General features: G+C 53.5%; 1 protein-coding gene across 6 annotated transcripts in view; it reads left to right on the forward strand.

The window, feature by feature from the left end:
* Positions 1-19785, forward strand: part of camkk1a (calcium/calmodulin-dependent protein kinase kinase 1, alpha a) — a 329689-nt gene that overhangs the window by 102793 nt on the left and 207111 nt on the right. Inside the window, exon 1 of one of the 6 annotated variants that reach the window (XM_072469147.1) lies at positions 2955-3045. The exons of 3 other annotated variants lie outside the window; for them this stretch is intronic. The gene's annotated coding sequence lies outside the window, so the exon portion shown is untranslated. 2 more of the 6 variants (XM_072469143.1, XM_072469144.1) reach the window with 2 other exon arrangements.

Raw genomic sequence — 19785 nt, forward strand, 5'->3', positions numbered from 1 at the left:
TGTGTGAGGAACTGCTTCACTTCTGAATGGCCTGAATCTAATTGATGTCCCCGCCTTCTGGATTCTCCCAGTTTTCCCCTCTCTATCTGTCCCATTGAATCAACTTATCGAGTGTGTACATCGGTCAGAACAGCCCTCAACCTTCTATTCTCAAGGGAATACAAACCAAATTTATGCACCCTGTCCAGATAATTTGCAATGAGATTATTTAAACACAATCCTGCTTGTTAAAATCCCTGTTGGTTATTTTCTCCTTATCCAGATACGTGGCAATTTTGTTGTTAATTAAAATTTCCCCGTCACAGATATTAAGCTAACTGGCCTGTAATTACCCAGATTAGCTCGGTCTCACTTTTTAAAATTGACATTACATTTGCTGCTCTCTAGTCCCTTGGCACCCAGTCACATTCCGCACAGTTCTAAACTGCAAATCCCTGAGAATAGAGCAGGCGAGAAGTTAAAATGCTTACATTGAGCGACTCCCCCAATAAATGCCAATCTTGTATCCCAACTGGCACATTCTGGCCAGAAAAAGAGGTCCTCGCACCTTACAGGTGGATGTCTGACAATGCCATTCAAACCCTGACATTATTTTAACCCTCAATGGCTGTATTTGGCATCTGCTGCCAGCTTTGTCATGAGCATCGGGGCTCAAGGAAGCAGGCGGAAAAGAGGGCATGGAGGCAGGTTATGTTTATTTTTGAAATGTTTCCTTCTGAGCTGGGACGGAGCGTGTGCATTTCCGGGGCCACCTCATGAGAAAATACAGAGGGCTGGATTTTCCGCAGCCCCGCGCCGAAATCGCGTTTGACGCGGGTTCGGAGAATCAAATTTCATGACGAAATCGGGCCCGGCGATTCTCCAGGCCCCGAATATCTGCGTGTTTGTGAATTACTCTGCGCGGCTGGGGGGGCCATTGCCAGAGGCCTGCCCAGCGATCCTCCGTTCCCGACCGGCCGAGTTCCCAACGGCGTGGAACTAACATGCTATGGCCGATTGGGACTCTCGCATGGTGGTTGCGGACTCAGTCCGCGGCTGCCCTGGTGGGGGGCCGGGGGATCGGGTACCGGGGGGAGGCCTTATGGGCGGCTAGGGGAGAGATCTGGCCGGTTGGATCCTCGAGCGCACGGCCGATTGGGGGAGCCTATATCTTCCAGATGCCTCCGCGGTCCGGGTCCGCCATGGTGCTCGGCGTGGCCGCTGGAGGCCGCCGCCGTGCGCATGCGCGGACTCGGAACCGGAAGAGCGGGGGCCCGTATCCACAGCCAAAGCTGCGTGAAGCACGTCCCTGCTAGCCCCCTGAAGGTAAGTGAATCGGCTTGTATTTTTTTCAGGAAACTCGAGAGTGCAACGCCTGCGTTTTTACGCCGGCGTGGGGACATGGCCCCATTTTGGCATAATCCAGCCCAGGATCCTGGGATTCTGTTCCCTAGCCACCAATGCTTACTTTCCTGGAGCCCACTATTACTTAACTGAGCACACAGACCCTTGGTACCAGTCTCCAGCCTTGCTTGCCGAACATCTACCTGACGATCAGGGGTGCCAGTTGGGCCTGGTATATTTAAATGAGGCCTGGCAGTGAAATTAGTCAAGGCGTTACATTGGCAAGCTGGTGCGTGCCTGGTGCTTTCCACAGGCTAGGATTAGGCCAGAATTACTTGGGCCTCAGCAATTTGCACACTCAACACCATTAGGACTAGGATGTAATCTTGCCAGGCCCTGATGCATTGTCCTCTTTCAATTTAACGTATCTAAAATATATCTTGTAGGATGTCTTGTGGCGCTTGGGTAGTGTCCTTGCCTCTGAACCAGATGTTCCGGGTTCTTGTCCCCCTTGAGGATTTGCTGGACAAGAAAGTTGTGTTCATAATGTAGTCAAACAGGTTGAGCATCAACTTGTTCATCCTTCCAATGCAGGCAGTATCAGCAGGAGAAATTCCTGACTACCCGTGTGATGCAAAGGTGGAAGAGGATCTACCATCCCTATCCATAATTCTGGCCTACAATATGCACATAACAGTATATTTTGCTACAGCAACTCAGACACCCTGCGAGCCCGGTTGGCTGGACAGCTGTGTGGATCAGTCTGGTGCCAGAAGCACAGGGTTTGACCTTTGCTCTGGCTGGGGTGGATTTGGGACCTGCCCACTTGCCCTACCCATGGTCGAGATCATGGCACCATGGGTCGGACCCACTGAGGAGGAAGGAAATATTTCCTGCAGCTAAGATAATAATATCAAACATCGATAACCCTGCCTTCAGTAAACACCAATGTGAAGTATTTATCTGATACCACCACCATTTATTGATCATCAACAAGTGGCGGCATGGCGGCACAGTGGTTAGCACTACTGTCTCACAACACCAAGGATCCGGTTTCAATTCCAGCCTTGGGTGACTGTCTGTGCGGAGTCTGCACGTTCTCCGCGTGTCTGCGTGGATTTCCTCCAAGTGCTCCGGTTTCCTCCCACAATCCAAGGATGTGCAGGTTAGGTGGGATTGACCATGATAAAATTGCCCCTTAGTGTCCAGGGATGTGTCGGTTAGGTAAAGGGGTTATACGAATAGGGCAGGCTAGTGTGCTTGGGTGGAGGATCGGTGCAGACGTGTTGGGCTGAACCGCCTCCTGCACTGTAGGGATTTTATAATTCAAAGATTGGGGCTGGCCGGCGATGCCCCCCAACCTGAGAATGAATACGAGGAAAAAGGCGATCATTTCAGCAGAAGGTGGCGCACAATCTGGGTGGGATTAGAATAAAAAATGTCAACATTTCTCTTTTTAATATTGTATGCTGGTAATATCTGAAATAAAGAGGAACTGGAGTCTGTCTGCTGCCTCACAGAATATTGGATAACACTGATATGGTCTAATTGTGTGGGAAATGTCAATCCTCTCAGAAGCTGGTTTTTATTCACGTAGGAGTCGGATTTTATTACACTGCATTTCGAGAGCTAGCGATGGAAGCTGAATGAGGAGCAGAGCCATTTTCTCTTGTTCGGTTGTCATGATGATGTAGCAGGAAGCTGGCATTCTCATTTGTTTTGGTAAGATGTTAACAATGATAGGGTTGCTGCAATGATTATTCAGCTGTAGCTGCAAGAGGAAACCCGGACTCCGAACTGACTGGGCCTCTGGTTAAAGGGGCCCACTGGGGCTCTGGTTAATGGGGCTGACTGGGGCTCTGGTTAAAGGGGCCCACTGGGGCTCTGGTTAATGGGGCTGACTGGGGCTCTGGTTAATGGGCCGACTGGGCTTCTGGTTAAAGGGGCCGACTGGGGCCCTGGTTAATGGGGCTGACTGGGCCTCTAGTTAATGGGGTCGACTGGAGCTCTGGTTAATGGGGCCGACTGGGGTGTTGTGTTGGGTGTTCCGATACACAAACGAACAAACACAGTTGCAGATGGTCCAACTCTGTTTTATTATTCTGAATAATAACAACTGTTAACTTCTGTCTGTGGTTCGTAGTTCACCAGCTAACCTGTGGGCTCAGCCCTAACACTATCTTAGTGAGGCGCTCAGCACATGGTGTATGTCTGAGTGGCGCTGTGAGCTCTGTGCTCTGAGCTATCTCCTGCTGGAATGAGCGGGAACTGTGGTGTTCCCTGTTTTATAGTGCGTGTGCTCTCACTGGTGATTGGCTGTGATGTTGTGTGTGTGTTGATTGGTCCGTCGACCTGTCCATCAGTGTGTGTGTGTGTGATTGCACCATGATATGTTAATATGGATATCATGACATGGGGCCGACTGGGTCTCTGGTTAAAGCGGCCGACCTGGCCTCTGGTTAAAGGGGCCGACTGGGGTTCTGATTAAAGGGGTGTATGAAGTGACTCTGTATGTGTGTGCATGAATGAAGCTCTATTGGTGAGGCTGGCATTTGAGACTAATGTGATAAGACCGTATGGAAGAAATGAACGCAGTGGTGACCTTAGCGTGTGTCATTCAGACCAGAAGGAAAATCAGTTGGCGTCAGTATTCCTCTTTCCCCATTTTTACTGCTTTTTCCTTCTGGGAGACTCCCTGCCTCCAGACCGTAAATTGTCTGTTGACCTCGTCCTTTCCTGATTTATACAACAAGCACCAGAGTTGACCCCGCTCCTTGTGAATTATGTACAGGGGCTCTGTCGCACAGTTGAAATTGATTACGGCAAGAAGTTACTCTGTGACAGTGACAGGAAATGACAGGTAGCAGAGGGTTGTGGTGAATGGTTGTCTTTTGGACTGGATGAAAGTCTACAATAGAGTTCCTCAGGGACCCTCACTTTTCCTGATATATACTAATGATCTAAACCTTGGTTTACAAGGCACAATTTCAAACTTGCAGATGATACAATATTTGGAAACACTGGTGTGAAATCTCTGCCTTTCCACCCAGGGCGGCACGCCGTTGCTGGCAGTGGGATTCTCCGTACCAGTTTCCCATTGTGGCTGCGGGGAACCCCGCGGACGGTGGTGCACTGCCGGCAGAACGGAAAATCCCGCTGGCAGAGAATTCATCTCACTGTGAACTGTGAGAAAGATAATGAGGTGAATTCTCCATTTGGGAGACGATTGGCGGACCCACTGCGTTTTCCTGGGCGGCAGCGGGATTCTCCGTTCCCGCCACCTGCCAGTGGGATTTGTGGCCACCCCACACCGCTGGGAAACCCGGGGGAATGGGTGTGCTGCTGGCACATCAGAGAATCTCGCCGGCGGAAAACCCAGCATCATGGGCGGGATTCTGCGATCCAGAGGCTAAGGATCAGCAATTCTGGCTCCTACAGAGGGCCAGCACGGCACTGGAACGGACCGCACCGCTCCAGCTACTGATCCTGACGTGAACTGGGCACTGCGGGGGTCCGCGCAAGTGCAGTGGCTCCCTTCTCCGCGCCAGCCAGGAGGCAACATGGTGCAAGACTACAGGGGCCGGCGTGGAAGAAAGGAGGTCTCCAGCCAGAGAGGACGGCCTGCCGATCGGTGCGCCCCGATCGCGGGCCAGGCCACATCGGAGGCCCCCCCCCACCGGTGTCGGATTCTCTAGTCAGGAGGTCCCTGTGAGGAGTCCCACTAGTCAGGGGGTGTCCGTGGGGAATCTTGTCTAGTCAGAGTGTCCCTGTGGGGAGTCCCTCTAATCAGGGTGTCCCTGTGGGAAGTCCCTCTAATCAGGGGCAGTCTGTGGGGAGTCCGTCTAGTCAGATGGTGTCTGTGGGGGTCCCTTTATTTTGGGGTCTCTTTGGAACGTTTCTCTAGTTCGTGGGTCACTGTGGGGGTTCCTTCAATTCAAGGATCCAGGGTGGGTCACCCTATTCATGAGGTCTTTGGGGGGTGGTCTCCCTGTTAAGTTGGTCCGGGGGGGGGGGGGGGGCACGTCAGGTTATCCGCATGCTTGGGGGAAGACAGGGGCACCCAGGCAATCTGGGGCTGCTTTGCGGTGTGGGGGTGAAGGGGTGGCAGGGGCTGGTTTGCGGTGTGGGGGTGAAGGGGTGGCAGGGGCTGGTTTGCGGTGTGGGGGTGGAGGGGTGGCAGGGGCTGGTTTGCGGTGTGGGGGTGAAGGGGTGGCAGGGGCTGGTTTGCGGTGTGGGGGTGAAGGGGTGGCAGGGGCTGGTTTGCGGTGTGGGGGTGAAGGGGTGGCAGGGGCTGGTTTGCGGTGTGGGGGTGAAGGGGTGGCAGGGGCTGGTTTGCGGTGTGGGGGTGAAGGGGTGGCAGGGGCTGGTTTGCGGTGTGGGGGTGAAGGGGTGGCAGGGGCTGGTTTGCGGTGTGGGGGTGAAGGGGTGGCAGGGGCTGGTTTGCGGTGTGGGGGTGAAGGGGTGGCAGGGGCTGGTTTGTGGTGTGGGGGTGAAGGGGTGGCAGGGGCTGGTTTGTGGTGTGGGGGTGAAGGGGTGGCAGGGGCTGGTTTGCGGTGTGGGGGTGAAGGGGTGGCAGGGGCTGGTTTGTTGTGCGGCGGAGGCATGGCCGGCGCATGACTTCGCTGTCAGGCTTCCCTGCTTGAAATGCCGGCCCAATAGTGGGATTCCCTCGGGAATCTTTTGTATTCCTCACCATGCATAAGTTGCATGACAAGGAATACGCAATTACTTCCCAATTTGCACCCTCAGGAGCGTAAATCAGTAGCTGTTCTCCTCCAGCGGAAGGATATTGGCTGGATTCTCCGTTGGCGGGATCCTCCGATTACCCGGCGGCGCGGGTGTGCCCACAATGGGAAGCCCCATTGGCCGGCAGCCGGGACGAACGATCCGCTGTCGGCGGAAAACAGGCGCGGTGGGATGGAGAATCCCGTCCCATATATCCCAAACAGAAAATACGATTTATAGTTTCATAAATGGGGATTCAGTGCTGAACGTGGGGCGAAATTCTCCCCCAATTGCGGGATGTCCGCCGACTGGCGCCAAAGCCGGCGCCAATCAGATGGGCATCGCGCCGGCCCAAAGGTGCGGAAGGCTCCGCATCTTTGGTGGCCTAGCCCCAACATTGAGGGGCTAGGCCGACGCCAGAGGGATTTCCGCCCCGCCAGCTGGCGGAAATGGCGTTTGTTTCCCCGCCAGCTGGCGCGGAAATGCGGCGCATGCGCGGGAGCGTCAGCGGCCGCTGTCAGTTTCCCAGCGCATGAGCGGGAGCGTTAGCGGCCGCTGTCAGTTTCCCGCGCATGCGCAGTGGGGAGAGTCTCTTCCGCCTCCGCCATGGTGGAGGCCGTAGCGGAGGCGGAAGGGAAAGAGTGCCCCCACGGCACAGGCCCGCCCGCGGATCGGTGGGCCCCGATCGCGGGCCAGGCCACCGTGGGGGCATCCCCCGGGGTCAGATCGCCCCGCGCCCCCCCCCAGGACCCCGGAGCCCGCCCACGCCGCCTGGTCCCGCCGGTAAATACCAGGTTTGATTTACGTCGGCGGGACAGGCAATTCCTGGGCGGGACTTCGGCCCATCCGGGCCGGAGAATCCAGCGGGGGGTCCCGCCAACCGGCGCGGCCGGATTCCCGCCCCCGCCCAATCTCCGGGAGCGGAGACTTCGGCGGGGGCAGGGGCGGGATTCACGGCGGCCAACGGCCATTCTCCGACCCGGCGGGGGGGTCGGAGAATGACGCCCGTGGATCAGAATGAAGCAAGACCACGATGTGCCTTTTCCCTCCCTCCCTGTACTCCTCTCTAACTGTGGAAGAGCCTTCCATCATTTGCAGATTGTGTGCTAATTCTGTAGTTTGAACACTTCTTTCTTTGGTTTTGGCTGGAGGATTTGATTTTGAATTTATTCATTCATGGGATGTTGGTATCACTGGCCAGGCCAACATTTATTCCCAACCTTAATTGCCCTTGAGAAGGTGGTGATGAGCCGCACACTCGAGTATTACTGAGTGACTTGCTAGACCATTTCAGAGGGACAGCTGAGAGTCGACCATATTGCTGTGGGTGGAGTCACCTGACCAGGTAAGGGTGGCAGATTTCCTTCCCTAAAGGGCATTAGTGAACGACAAGGGTTTTTACAACAATCCGGTAGTTTCGTGGTCGCTGTTACAGATAATAGGGGCTCGATTCTGCAGCTTTGTCCACAGGATTCATCAGGTCTTATGTCCAAAAGGTCGACACCGCCCCCGCGCTGATGCGAAGGAAGTCTGGGATGCACAAGACGACAAAGCAGGTGAAACATGGACAAGTGGGGGGCTAGCAGCCGTGCCGCATAAAGTCCCCGGCTTTACTTGCAGGTACGGCCGCAGGTGGCCGTGGCCACGCATGTGCACGGCAGCGGTCTGCGGCGGCCACGCCGTACAATATGGTGCTGGCTGCACGTGGACTCAGCCTGCCAAAAACAGCGCCCTTGTAACCTCCCGGACTACCCCCCACCAGTCCCCCGCCGAAGCCCCCCCTGCCAGCGGAACGGCTCCCCCCCCCCCGACTGCGACGGTGCTGGACACAGTCCGCAGCTGCCACGTGAAGTCGCCGAGAGTTGTGAGGACACATGCCAGGTGCTCGGCCCATCGGAGGCGGAGCATCAGAAGAGGGCCTCGGGTGACGTCCTGAGGCTGTCCCAACGGCTTGCGGCGTACTCCCCGAGTAAGACGTTTTTGAGGGGGAGGAGCATCGGAAAAATGGCACCGCCCCGATTCCGGAGTAAAAATGGATTCTCCGATCGATCACCGAACACGATTTTAGCGTCGGCGATCGGAGAATCCAGCCCCAGCTTTTTATTCCAGAAGATTTGTGTAGAAAGTCTGCACATTTCCTTCATTAAACCTGATGGTGATTGGCAGTTTGTCATATGTTGCTGAAACCCTCGTACATGTCGTGGTAAATCCAGGTATGACTTATTCAACACCCTCCTGACTGACCTTCCATCTTCCACCCACCATCAACTTGAACTCATCCAAAAATCTGCTATTTGTATCCTAACACAAACCGTGTCCAGTTCACCCCTCACTGCTGTATCGTTGACTAGAATGACTCCCAGCCCAGCAATGTCTTAAAATTACTATTCACATGTTCAATTCTCTCCATCCCTCCTTCTGCGAATTCCCCGTCGGCGGGATGCTCCCACACCTACAAGTTTCCCAAAAGCTTGGGGTAGCCACAATGGGAAACCCCATTGGCCGGCTGCGGGAACGGAGAATCCCACTGCCAGCAGGGGGTGGGGAAAACGTGCTGGCGGTCCGCAGAATCCCGCCCCCATCTCTGTAACGATCTCCAGCCCTACAGTTCTCTGAACTGTCTATGTTTCACCTGCTTTGTCGTCTTGTGCATCCCAGACTTCCTTCACTCCAGCGCAGTGGTTAGCGCTGCTGCCTCATAGCACCAGGGACCCGGGATCGATTCCGCCCTTGGGTGACTGTCTGTGTGGAGTTTCCACACTCTCCCCGTGTCTGCATGGGTTTCCTCCGGATGCTCCGGTTTCCTTCCACAGTCCAAAAATGTGCAGGTTAAGAGGATTGACGATGATCAATGCACGGGGTTACAAGGATAGGGTGGAGGAGTGTGCCTAGGTCGGGTGCTCTTTCAGAGGGTTGGTGCAGACTCGATGGGCTGAATGGCCTCATTCTGCATTGTAGGGATTCTATGGAGCACTGGTGGTCACACCTTCTGCTGTTTAAATCCTAAATTCTGGAATTCCCCAGCAGAAGCACTCGACAAATGTAACTTCTTCAGATCAATATCAGAAATGTCTTCAGGATTAGGTTAGGTGGATTGGCCATGCTAAATTGCCCTTTGGTGTCCAAAGGTTAGGTGAGGTTATGGGGTTACGGGAGTAGGGCAAGGCATGGACTGTTTCAGAGGGTCGGTGCAGACTCGATGGGTCGAAGGACCTCCTTCTGCACTGTAGGGATTCTATGATTCTATGAATGTTTTAAAAATGGCTGTGATTGAATTAAGTCCCAACCTGAAGGACATGCAATGCTGACACCTTGTCAGGTCGGGCATTGAGGACAGAACCTTTTGTATAGTAACCAGCGGGTTCGGATTTCAGACTGCAAATCCCATGCGCATTTTATTTTGTGTTTTGAAAGGGCTGAAGTAGATTTAAAAATAGTTTCAACAATGTTTCCACTGGCACCAAAATCAAGCTGTGGTAAATGAGGGAACTTGCATCTGGACGGAATCTTTCACAACCTCAGGATGTCCCGGAGAGCGTAACGGCCAATGAAGTATTTGTGACATGTAGACATTGCTGTAATGTAGGAAATGTGCAATAACGTGATAATCGCCAGATCATCGATTTTGCTGATATTGGTTGAGGCGTAAAAAGTGACCAGGCTGCTCTTCTTCAAATAGTGTTAGGGACCTGATAGAGCTCTAAACATCTCCTGGCAGTGAACCCTTAGGTACGGCCAGTGTGTCATTTTTTTGCTCAATTGCCAGGGGGCACTGTCTAGTAGGTCGGGTCCGCACATGGCCAGCACCATGTTTTACGTCGCGACCGCTGCAGGTCGGCACTATGCACATGCTCGGCCACGGACCCAGCCATTCTCCGGCCATTTATTTTGTGGAGACTGGGAGTTTTACACGGCGTGACCCCTCACCAGTCGCAGGATTGTTTTCCCAAAATAAATTTAGAGTATCCAATTTTTTTTTTCCATTTAAGGGCTTATTTTAGCCTGGCCACTCCACCTACCCCGCACATCTTAGGTTGTGGGGTGAGACCCATGCAGACACGGGGAGAATGTGCAAACTCCACATGGACACAAGTAGTCAGGTGAATCTAATGAGATTCAGCTGATTACCACGAGGTCAAATCTCATGTGACCCAAATCAGATTTGCAGAATAGATAATTAAATTGCTGCAATAAAGCCAGGCGATATGATGGGGTATAGAGTGGGTAAAGGAGATAGAAAAGTTGCAGAGGGGTATGGAGGGACCACGGTGGTATGGAGGGAGTGTGGGGGAATGGAGGGAGCTTGGGAGCATGGAGGGAGCATGAGTGTGAAAGGGACATGGTGGCATGAATCTGGGTGGTGGTAAGAGGGCTGGAAATACTAAATGGACGTGGACTGACTGACCTGCTGGCCTCGGAATCTGGCCGCTTCCGTTGCCACCTAGGGCCTGCCCTGGACCATGATCACAGACATTGAACTATGGAGTTCCGGGAAAAATAGGCACAGATTTGGGAGGTGTTAATAGGTTCTTGGACTTTGGATAATTAACATAGTTTGGAGATGGGCTGGTAATTTACAAGGACAGAGGGGTCACGTTTTCCTGAGGGGTGAAAAAGACAGATTTAAAGGAGAGAGGGACAACATGTGACAACATTGGCTAACATCGGGGTCAGAATGGGAAGTTGGATAGTCAGCAGTTTAGCAAGAATAGGGTTGAGGGACCAGGATGGTCTCACAGACGAGATGAGCTCACAGGGCATAAGAGGAGGTATGCGAGGAACTAAAGAAAGGTGTGAGTTCAGGGCCAGGCTAGTGGGGGGGAGCATTAAAGAAGGTTTAGAGGAAGGCAGAGAGCAGAGGCAGCAGATTAGATGATCTTGACCTGCGTGACAAAGAATCCATTGAGCTCCTCATACTTGTTGGAGGTGAGGGTGGAAGAGAAAGAACGTAAGAAGATGCTTTACAGGAGAGTAGAGGAGCTGGGGGCTGTCTTTGCACTCAAAAATGAGCATTTTTGGCAGATGAGAGCAAGACTCTACAGGCATCTGGCCAGATCATAGAATCCCTCCAGTGCAGACAGAGGCCATTTGATCAATTTCTTCAGACCAACCCACCGAAAGAGCATCCTACCGAGGCCCACTCCCCCACCCTATCCCTGAAACCTAGGAACCCGTCTAACCTTTGGACATTAAGGTACAATAGGTGGTTAGAACCACGTCATCGGGAACTCGGCCGGTCAGGAGCGGAGGATCACTGGGCGGGTCTCTGGCAATAGCCCCCAGCCGCGCAGAGTACTCCGTGAACACGCCAATTCCCGGGTCCTGGAGAATCGCCGGACCGGCCCCGGGCCCGATTTCGGCATGAAATTGGATTCGCACGCAATTTCGTCGCGGGGCTGCGGAGAATCCAGCCCGGAAGGTTCAATCCGGCCCTGGGTCACTGTCTGTGTGGAGTTTGCACATTCTCCCTGTGTCTGTGTGGGTCTCACCCCCACAACCCAAAGATGTGCAGGGTAGGTGGATTGGCCACACTAAATTGCCCCTTAATTGGAAAAAAAAAAAAAATGGACTGGGACAGTGTAGTGAGGGGGTAGGAAGGTGGACGAGTACTGAAGGGATTTGAAAGGACAGAGTGCCTGGGAAGGAATAAATACAAGGAGGTATGATGATAGCAGAGAGGAGCTTTGGAGGGATAAAGAAAAAAACAAGTAAAACGAGAAAAAAATGGAAACGGAAGTGAAGGGTTTGAGGGTGGAGCAGCATGTGAACGGATTCAGGGAAAACCTGAGTTCCATCGGCGTGGTAAAAGAGTCATTGGGCGGGATTCTCCGCTACCCGGCGGGGCGGGGGGGTTCCGGTGTAATGGAGTGGCGAGAACCACTCCGGCGTCGGGCCACCCCAAAGGTGCGGAAGTCTCTGCACCTTTAGGGGCCAAGCCCTCACCTTGAGGGGCTAGGCCCGTGCCGGAGTGGTTTCCGCTCTGCCGGCTGGTGGGAAAGGCCTTTGGCGCTTCGCCAGCCGGCGCCGAAAGGTCTTCGCCGGGCGACGCATGTGCGGGAGCGTCAGCGGCTGCTGACGTCATCCCCGCGCATGCGCAGGGGAGGGGGTCTCTTCCGCCTCCGCCATAGTGAAGACCATGGCGAAGGCGGAAGAAAAAGAGTGCCATCACGGCACAGGACCCCCCCCCCCCAGGACCCCAGAGCCCGCCCGTGCCGCCTTGTCCCGCCGTTCAAAAGGTGGTTTAATCCACGCCGGCTGGAGAGGGTTGACAGTGGCGGGACTTCGGCCCATCACGGGCCGGAGAATGGCCGGGGGTGGGCCCGCCGACCGGAGGGGGCGGGATTCACGCCAGCCCCCGGCGATTCTCTGACCCGGTGGGGGGTCGGAGAATCGCGCCCATTATTCGGATACATAGATTCTGATAGTAAATGGAAAATAGAGAAGGGTTCATGGGAGGAAGTCCAGATTCAAATCAGACATCCCATGGTGGGATAATGAAACTCGAGTCAGTTTGGAGAAGACCGCCATCCTGATTTGGGGACCTGGGCAGAGGGTGGGTGAAGTCCCAGAGTTATTTGAGTATCAGAGCGGATGGACCCTGGCTCTGTGAAGCAACAGTGCTGCCCACTGTGCTACCATGCCGCCCTGTCCAGGAAGCAACCTGTTAACTGAAGCTGGAAAACCAGGAGAGGCTGGGGTCCAATCACAGGCTGAGCATGCACGAGCAGCAGTGCAGGATGTTCCATCGGCTGTTCAGAGTTAAATTAAAATTGAAGCAATGGAACAGCACTAAGCCGAATCTTCTAGGGTTGTCTGGTTGGCAGGATGTGACGAGTGGTGTACCACAGGGTGCTGGACCTTTTATAATTCATGAAAATGACTTGGTTGAAGGGACTGATGGTATGGTTGTAAAACTTGCTGAATACAGAAACATAGGTAGGAAAATAAATTGTGAAGAGGATGTAAGGAGTCTGCAGAGAGATACAGATAGGGCAAGAGAATGGGCAAAGATCTGGCAAATTGGGAAAATGTGAAATTGTCCATTTTGGCAGGGAGAATAAAAAATAAATGTATTATTTAAATGGGGTGAGATTGAAGAGCTCTGAGGTGCAGAGGAACCTGGGTGTCCGAGTGCATGAATCACAAAAGGCTAGTATCCAGATACAGCAAGTAATTAGGGAAGCTAATAGAATGTTATTGTTTATTTGAGGGGAATTGATTGCATAGAACATTGAACATACAGTGCAGAAGAAGGCCATTCGGCCCATCGAGTCTGCACCGACCCACTTAAGCCCTCACTTCCACCCTATTCCCGTAACCCAATAACCCCTCCTAACCTTTTTTTGGACACTAAGGGCAATTTAGCATGGCCGATCCACCTAACCTGCACGTATTTGGATTGTGGGAGGAAACCGGAGCACCCGGAGGAAGCCCACGCAGACACGGGGAGAACGCGCAGACTCCGCACAGACAGTGACCCAGCGGGGAATTACAAAAGTAGGGACGCTATGCTTCAGTTGTACAGGGCACTAGTGAGACCACATCTGGAATAGTGTGTACAGTATCTGCCAACTTATTTAAGGAAATGTATTATCGGCAATTCAGAGAAGGTTCACTAGACTCATACCAGGGATGGGCGGGTTGTCTTATGAGGAAAGATTGGAGAGATTAGGGGCGAGATTCTCCGACCCCCCGCCGGGTCGGAGAATCGCTGGGGGCTGGCGTGAATCCCGCCCCCGTTGGTTGACGAAGTCTCCACCACCGGATATTCGGCGGGGGCGGGTATCGCGCCGCGCCGGTTGGCGGGCCCCCCCGCTCGATTCTCTGGCCCGGATGGGCCGAAGTCCCGCCGCTAAAATGCTTGTCCCGCCGGCGTAAATTAAACCACCTACCTTACCGGCGGGACAAGGAGGCGCGGGCGGGCTCCGGGGTCCTGGGGGGGGCGCGGGCCGATCTGGCCCCGGGGGTGCCCCAACGGGGGCCTGGCCCGCGATCGGGGCCCACCGATCCGCGGGCGGGCCTGTGCTGTGGGGGCACTCTTTCCCTTCCGCCTCCACCACGGTCTCCTCCATGGCGGAGGTGGAAGAGACTCCCTCCACTGCGCATGCGCGGGAATGCCATCAGCGGCCGCTGACGCTCCTGCGCATGCGCCGCCCGGAGATGTCATTTCCGCGCCAGCTGGCGGGGCACCAAAGGCCTTTTCCGCCAGCTGGCGGGGCGGAAATTCGTCCGGCGCCGACCTAGCCCATCAATGTTGGGGCTCGGCCCCCAAAGATGCAGAGCATTCTGCACCTTTGGGGCGGCGCGATGCCCGTCTGATTTGCGCCGTTTTGGGCGCCAGTCGGCGGACATCGCGCCATTTCCGGAGAATTTCGCCCAAGGTTTGTATCCGCTTGGGTTTAGAAGAATAAGAGGTGACTTGATTGAAACATATAAGACAGGATTCTCTGGTTCCATACTTTTGCCTCCACACACCACCGGGAAACCCAGGATGGGGGTGTGTGGCCGGTGGGAACAGAGAATCCCAATGGCCGGAGAATTCCGGCCATAAGACCTTGAGGTAATTTAACAGGGTGGATGTGTTGAGGATGTTGCCTCCGGTGGGTTGGGGGTCACTGTTTAAAAGCAATGGGTGGGATTTTCCGAGCCCCCCGCAGAGTGTTTTGCAGCAGCGGAGGCAGCCCGCCACTGGACACTGGCAGGACGTTCTGAGCCCAACCGTTGCCAACGGAGTTTCCCACTCCATGCTCCTCCTGCCGTCGGGAAACCCACAGCGAGGGTCACCATTGGCAGGACCAGAAAATCCCGCCGGTGAGAATCGCTGGGAATTTCCGGCCAATGGGTCAGTTGTTTAAGACAGAGATGAGGAGAAATGTTTTCTCTCAGAGGGTCGTGAGTCTCTGGAACTCTCTTCCTCAAAAGGCAGTGGAAGCAATCTTCCAGCCGAGCTAGATAGATTCTTGATAAACAAGGGGGTGAAAGGTTATCCGGTGGAGGCAGGAATGAGGATTTGAGGTTACAATAAGATCAGCCATGATCTCATCAAATAGTGGAGCATGCCTGAGGGGCTGGTTTAGCACAGGGCTAAAGAGCTGGCTTTTAAAGCAGACCAAGGCAGGCCAGCAGCACGGTTCAATTCCCGTACCAGCACCCCAAACAGGTGCCGGCATGTGGCGACTAGGGGCTTTTCACAGTAACTTCATTTGAAGCCTACTTGTGACAATAAGCGATTTACATTTCATTTTTCATTTTCAAGAGGCCTACCCCTACTCCTAATCCGTATGTATGTGCGTAGTCATGATAGCCAGTCAAATTTGACAATTTGGAAGCCAAATTCGAGAAGAGCGCCAGAGCTCACTGATAAAAATAGGTGTAGTCGGGGGGTGGTGCTTTAAACAGTGTGACCAACTGCTCTGTTTTTGAAGGGATTGTCCCTTTTGAGTGTTTACCCTACGTCCCTTAAGGGCTGCCTGTGGGGGCTGGCCCTAGTCGTCTCAACTGAATGATTTGAACAGAACTGCAATTAAGTCTGTGTGAGTCAGCCAGCAGAGAGATGAAAATGTTGTGACAAGGTAAGTTATACATTAGGTTGCCTTAAACTCCCTCGCCTCCACCTCCCATCCCCCACAGCTCCCTTGTCCGCTCTCACACTCATCTGCATTTCTCATCCACTCTTAAGCTCACGAAAAGCTAAAATGCGTCCATTATTGGAGTCAGGGGAATTTAAGCAGTGGAAGAGGGGATATTGGGGTTGAAAGGACAACTGGTGGCAGTGGATAGCCACTTGTGCAATGCCTAATGGAATTGAGGCCAGGCGCCATCTTGAATTCACTGGAAGCCAATTCAGGACAACGCGCATTGGACAGGATGCCAAGGCCTTGGAGAGACATTCACTAGAATGGCAGCAGAACCTCGGTTATGCAGACAATCTGGAGAAACTGGGATTATTCTCCTTAAAGCAAAGAAGGTTAAGGGGAGAATGCAGGTGCTCCAATTTATGATGGGCTTTTGAAAGAGTACACCGAGTGAAGCAGTTTCCGCTGACAGGAGGGTCAGCAACTACAGGACACAGAGTTAAGATTTAAAAATCCTGGGGTGATTTGAGGAGAGATCTTGTTGCCTGATAACTTGCAATCTGGAATGTCTGAAAAGGTGGTAGAAGCAGATGTAATCGGTGCTTTCAAAAGTGACAAGGAGCAATTGCCAGGGGATGGGGATGAGCGGGTGAGTGGTACTAATTGGACTGCTATTTTAGTGAGCTTGCACAGGTACGATGGGTTGAATAGCCTCCTGTCCACTATGATTCTACGATACGAATTAAAATGGCATGCGCTACAACACCAACTTAGTGCTTTTCACACAGGAAAATTACCCAAAGCCCTTCACAGAAGTTTAATCCAGTTGAATCACACAACAGATCAACCACAATAATTATTTGGGGCTATCAACAAAGCTGGAAAAAGTATTTTGCTTGGGGGGTGGGGGTGGGGGTGGGGGGGGATAGCACAACTTCTACATCTTCAGCTGTCAATGTGTAGAAGGTCTCGACCTCATTCGGAAGGTTGCGCCCAATCTAGAGATCTGAGAAGGAAGTTCAGGTTGGCGCTTCAGTGCTGTGATGAGGGACTGCAGCATTGTCAGAGGTGCCCTCTTCGAGACGGGACCTTTAATGCAGTCTCGGGTGGGCTAATTAGGTCCGCTTCACTCTTGTGAAGGAGACTAAGAGAGCTCTCCTCAGTGTCTTAGCTAATATTTAGCACTTCACCAAAATCATAAACTAAAAAAGCAGATTTCCTGGTCATTGCCACATTGAGGGGCAAGGACAAGGTGGATCGGGAGCAGCTGTTCCATTTAGTTGAAGGGTCAGAAATGAGGGGACACAGGTTCAAGGTGAGGGTGGGATTTGAGGGAAAGCTTTTTCATCCTTGGAGTGGTGACGGCCTGGTGTGCACTACCTTGGACGGTTGTAGAGGTGGGTTGCCTCACATCCTTTAAAATGTACCTGGTTGAGCACTTGGCACGTCATAACATTCAAGGCGATGGGCCAAGTGCTGGCAAATGGGATTAGTCAGGATTAGGCAGGTCAAGTGTTTTTCATGCAGACTCGATGGGCCGAAGGGCCTCATCTGCGCTGTAGTATTCTGTGATTGCTATTTGTGGGATCTTGCTGTGCACCGAGTTGCCTGCATGTTTCCTTTAAAAGGACTATATAAATGCCAGCCCTTTCTGTTTCGAGAATGCGCAGACTCCCGGGGACAGGATGCAGAAAGCAATTTGCAATTAAGTCTGTTAACATCATAAAATATGCTGGCTGGGAAAGGGTGTTAATCTAATGGAAATTTTCAGCTGAAAGCATTCCGTCAACTGAAATATCCACCTTCATAAGGAGGCAATTTGGTTCCTATCTCTGCAGTATCCCGTTTGCCTATGGGATTGATAGTATTCACTTACGTTGCAATTGGACAATGAGGTGCCTCAGCTGAGAGAGTCTAAGCACTCCCACTGTCACTCAGATTGCAGGTAAGGGAGATTTCTCCGTCCAGCCGCTCGCTCGGCTTTGCTTATTATTTGGCTTTGTTTGTGTCAGGCACTTGCCCCACACATCACAGGGAACTGCAGCAGGTTGCGACGCCAGAACGCATTCCCTCCTGCAGGTAATCAATAATTAATACTATGCTGAGTAAAAAGCTGCTCCGTCGACAGAGAGGTTTGATCTGCCGCTTAAATTGGTTGTAAAGTGCTGACTGGGATTTTTATCTGCGTTTGTGTGTTTTTGCCTAGATTTCATTTGTCCGCTGCTGAAACCTTCATCCGTGTGTCTACTACTCGACTATTTCAATGCACTGCTCTCCCACATTCTACCCTCACTCAAAACACAATGGCATGCTGCCGTGGGGCAGCACGGTAACACAGTGGTTAGCACTGTGGCTTCACAGCACCAGGGTTCCAGGTTCGATTCCCGCATGGGTCACTGTCTGTGCGGAGTCTGCACATTCTCTCCGTGTCTGTGTTTCCTCTGGGTGCTCCAGTTTCCACCCACAAGTCCCGAAACACATGCTATTAAGTAATTTGGACATTCTGAATTCTCCCTTTGTGTACCCAAACAGGCGCCGGAATGTGGCGACTTAGGGTTTTTCACAGTAACTTCATTGCAGTGTTAATGTAAGCCTACTTGTGTCAATAAAGATTATTATTATAAACTCTGCTGCCCGTGAGGCAACTCGCACCGAGCCCCATTCCCCTATCACCCCTACGTTCGCTAGTCTACGCGTGCGCGCCTGATCAAGCGATGTCTTAATTTTACAAATCTCGCCCTTGTTTTCAAATCCCTCAATACCTTGCCTCCGCCCCCCCCCCCCCCCCCCCCCAAATCTCTCCAGGCCCAGGCCCCCTCCCACAACTGTCCCAGATCTCTGCACTCCTCCAATTCTGGCCTCTTGAGCTTCCCCGATTTTAATCGCGTGGCCATTGGTGGCCGTGCTTTCAGCTGGCCAGGCCCCCCGCTCCGGAATTCCCTACCCTCTCTGCCTCACCACCTCGCTTTCCTTCTTTAAGACCCTCCTTATTAAAACCTACCGCTTCGACCCATAGAATTCCTGTAGTGCTGAAGGAGGCCATTCGGCCCATCGAGTCTGCACCCACCCTCTGGCAGAGCATCTCACCTAGGCCCACACCCCCACCCTACCTCTGTAACCCCACCTGAACTACAAATCTTTGGACACTGAGGAACAATTTTCAACATGGCCAATCCACCTAACCTTCACATCTTTGCCTCACCTAATATCACCTTACATGGACCAGTAGAATATTTTATGTTGTGCTCCTGTGAAACACCTTTGGATGTGTCATTACATTAAAGATGCTATATAAATAAAAGATGTTGTTGTATATGTGGTTAGCACTGTTGCCTCACAGCTCCAGGGTCCCAGGTTTGATTCCCGGCTTGGGTCACCGTCTGTGCGGAGTCTGCACATTCTCCCTGTGTCTGCGTGGATTTCCTCCGGGTCCTCCGGTTTCCTCCCACAAGTCCTGAAAGGCGGGATTCTCCGACCCCCCACTGGGTCGGTGAATCGCCGGGAGGCGGTGTGAATCCCGCCCCCGCCGTCTGCTGAATTCTCCGCCGCCGGGTATTTGGCGGGAGTGGGAATCGCGCTGGGCCGGTTGGTGGCCGCTGGTAGCGGTCTCCCCGGCGATTCTCTGGCCCACGATGGGCCGAGTGGCCACCAGTTTTCGGCCGGTCCTGCTGGCGTAAATTAGAATAGGTACTTACCGGCGGGACCTAGCTGTGCGGGCGGCCTCAAGGGTCCTCGGAGGGCGCGGGGGAATCTGGCCCTGGGAGGTGCCCCCACGGTGGCCTGACCCGCGACGGGGCCCACCGATCGGCGGGCGGGCCTGTGCCGTGGGGGCACTATATTCTTCCGCGTCGGCCGTTGTTGTCCTCCACCATGGCCAACGTGGAGATGAACCCCCCCTGCGCATACCCTGAGGTGACGCTAGCACGCGCTGGCGCTCCCATGCATGCGCCAACTCACGCCGGCCAGCAGAGGCCCTTTGGCACCGGTTGGCGTGGCGCCAAATCCCTTCCCCGCTGGCCGGCGAGGCGCAAACCACCCCGGCGCCGGCCTAGCCTCTGAAGGTGCGGAGGATTCCACACCTTTGGGGCGGCCGGACACCGGAGTGATTCACGCCACTCCACGGCGCCGGAGTTGCCCGCCCCGCCGATTCCTGCAGAATCCT

This window comes from Scyliorhinus torazame, chromosome 12 (genome assembly GCF_047496885.1).
Source record: "Scyliorhinus torazame isolate Kashiwa2021f chromosome 12, sScyTor2.1, whole genome shotgun sequence".
Classification (NCBI taxonomy): Eukaryota; Metazoa; Chordata; class Chondrichthyes; order Carcharhiniformes; family Scyliorhinidae; genus Scyliorhinus; species Scyliorhinus torazame.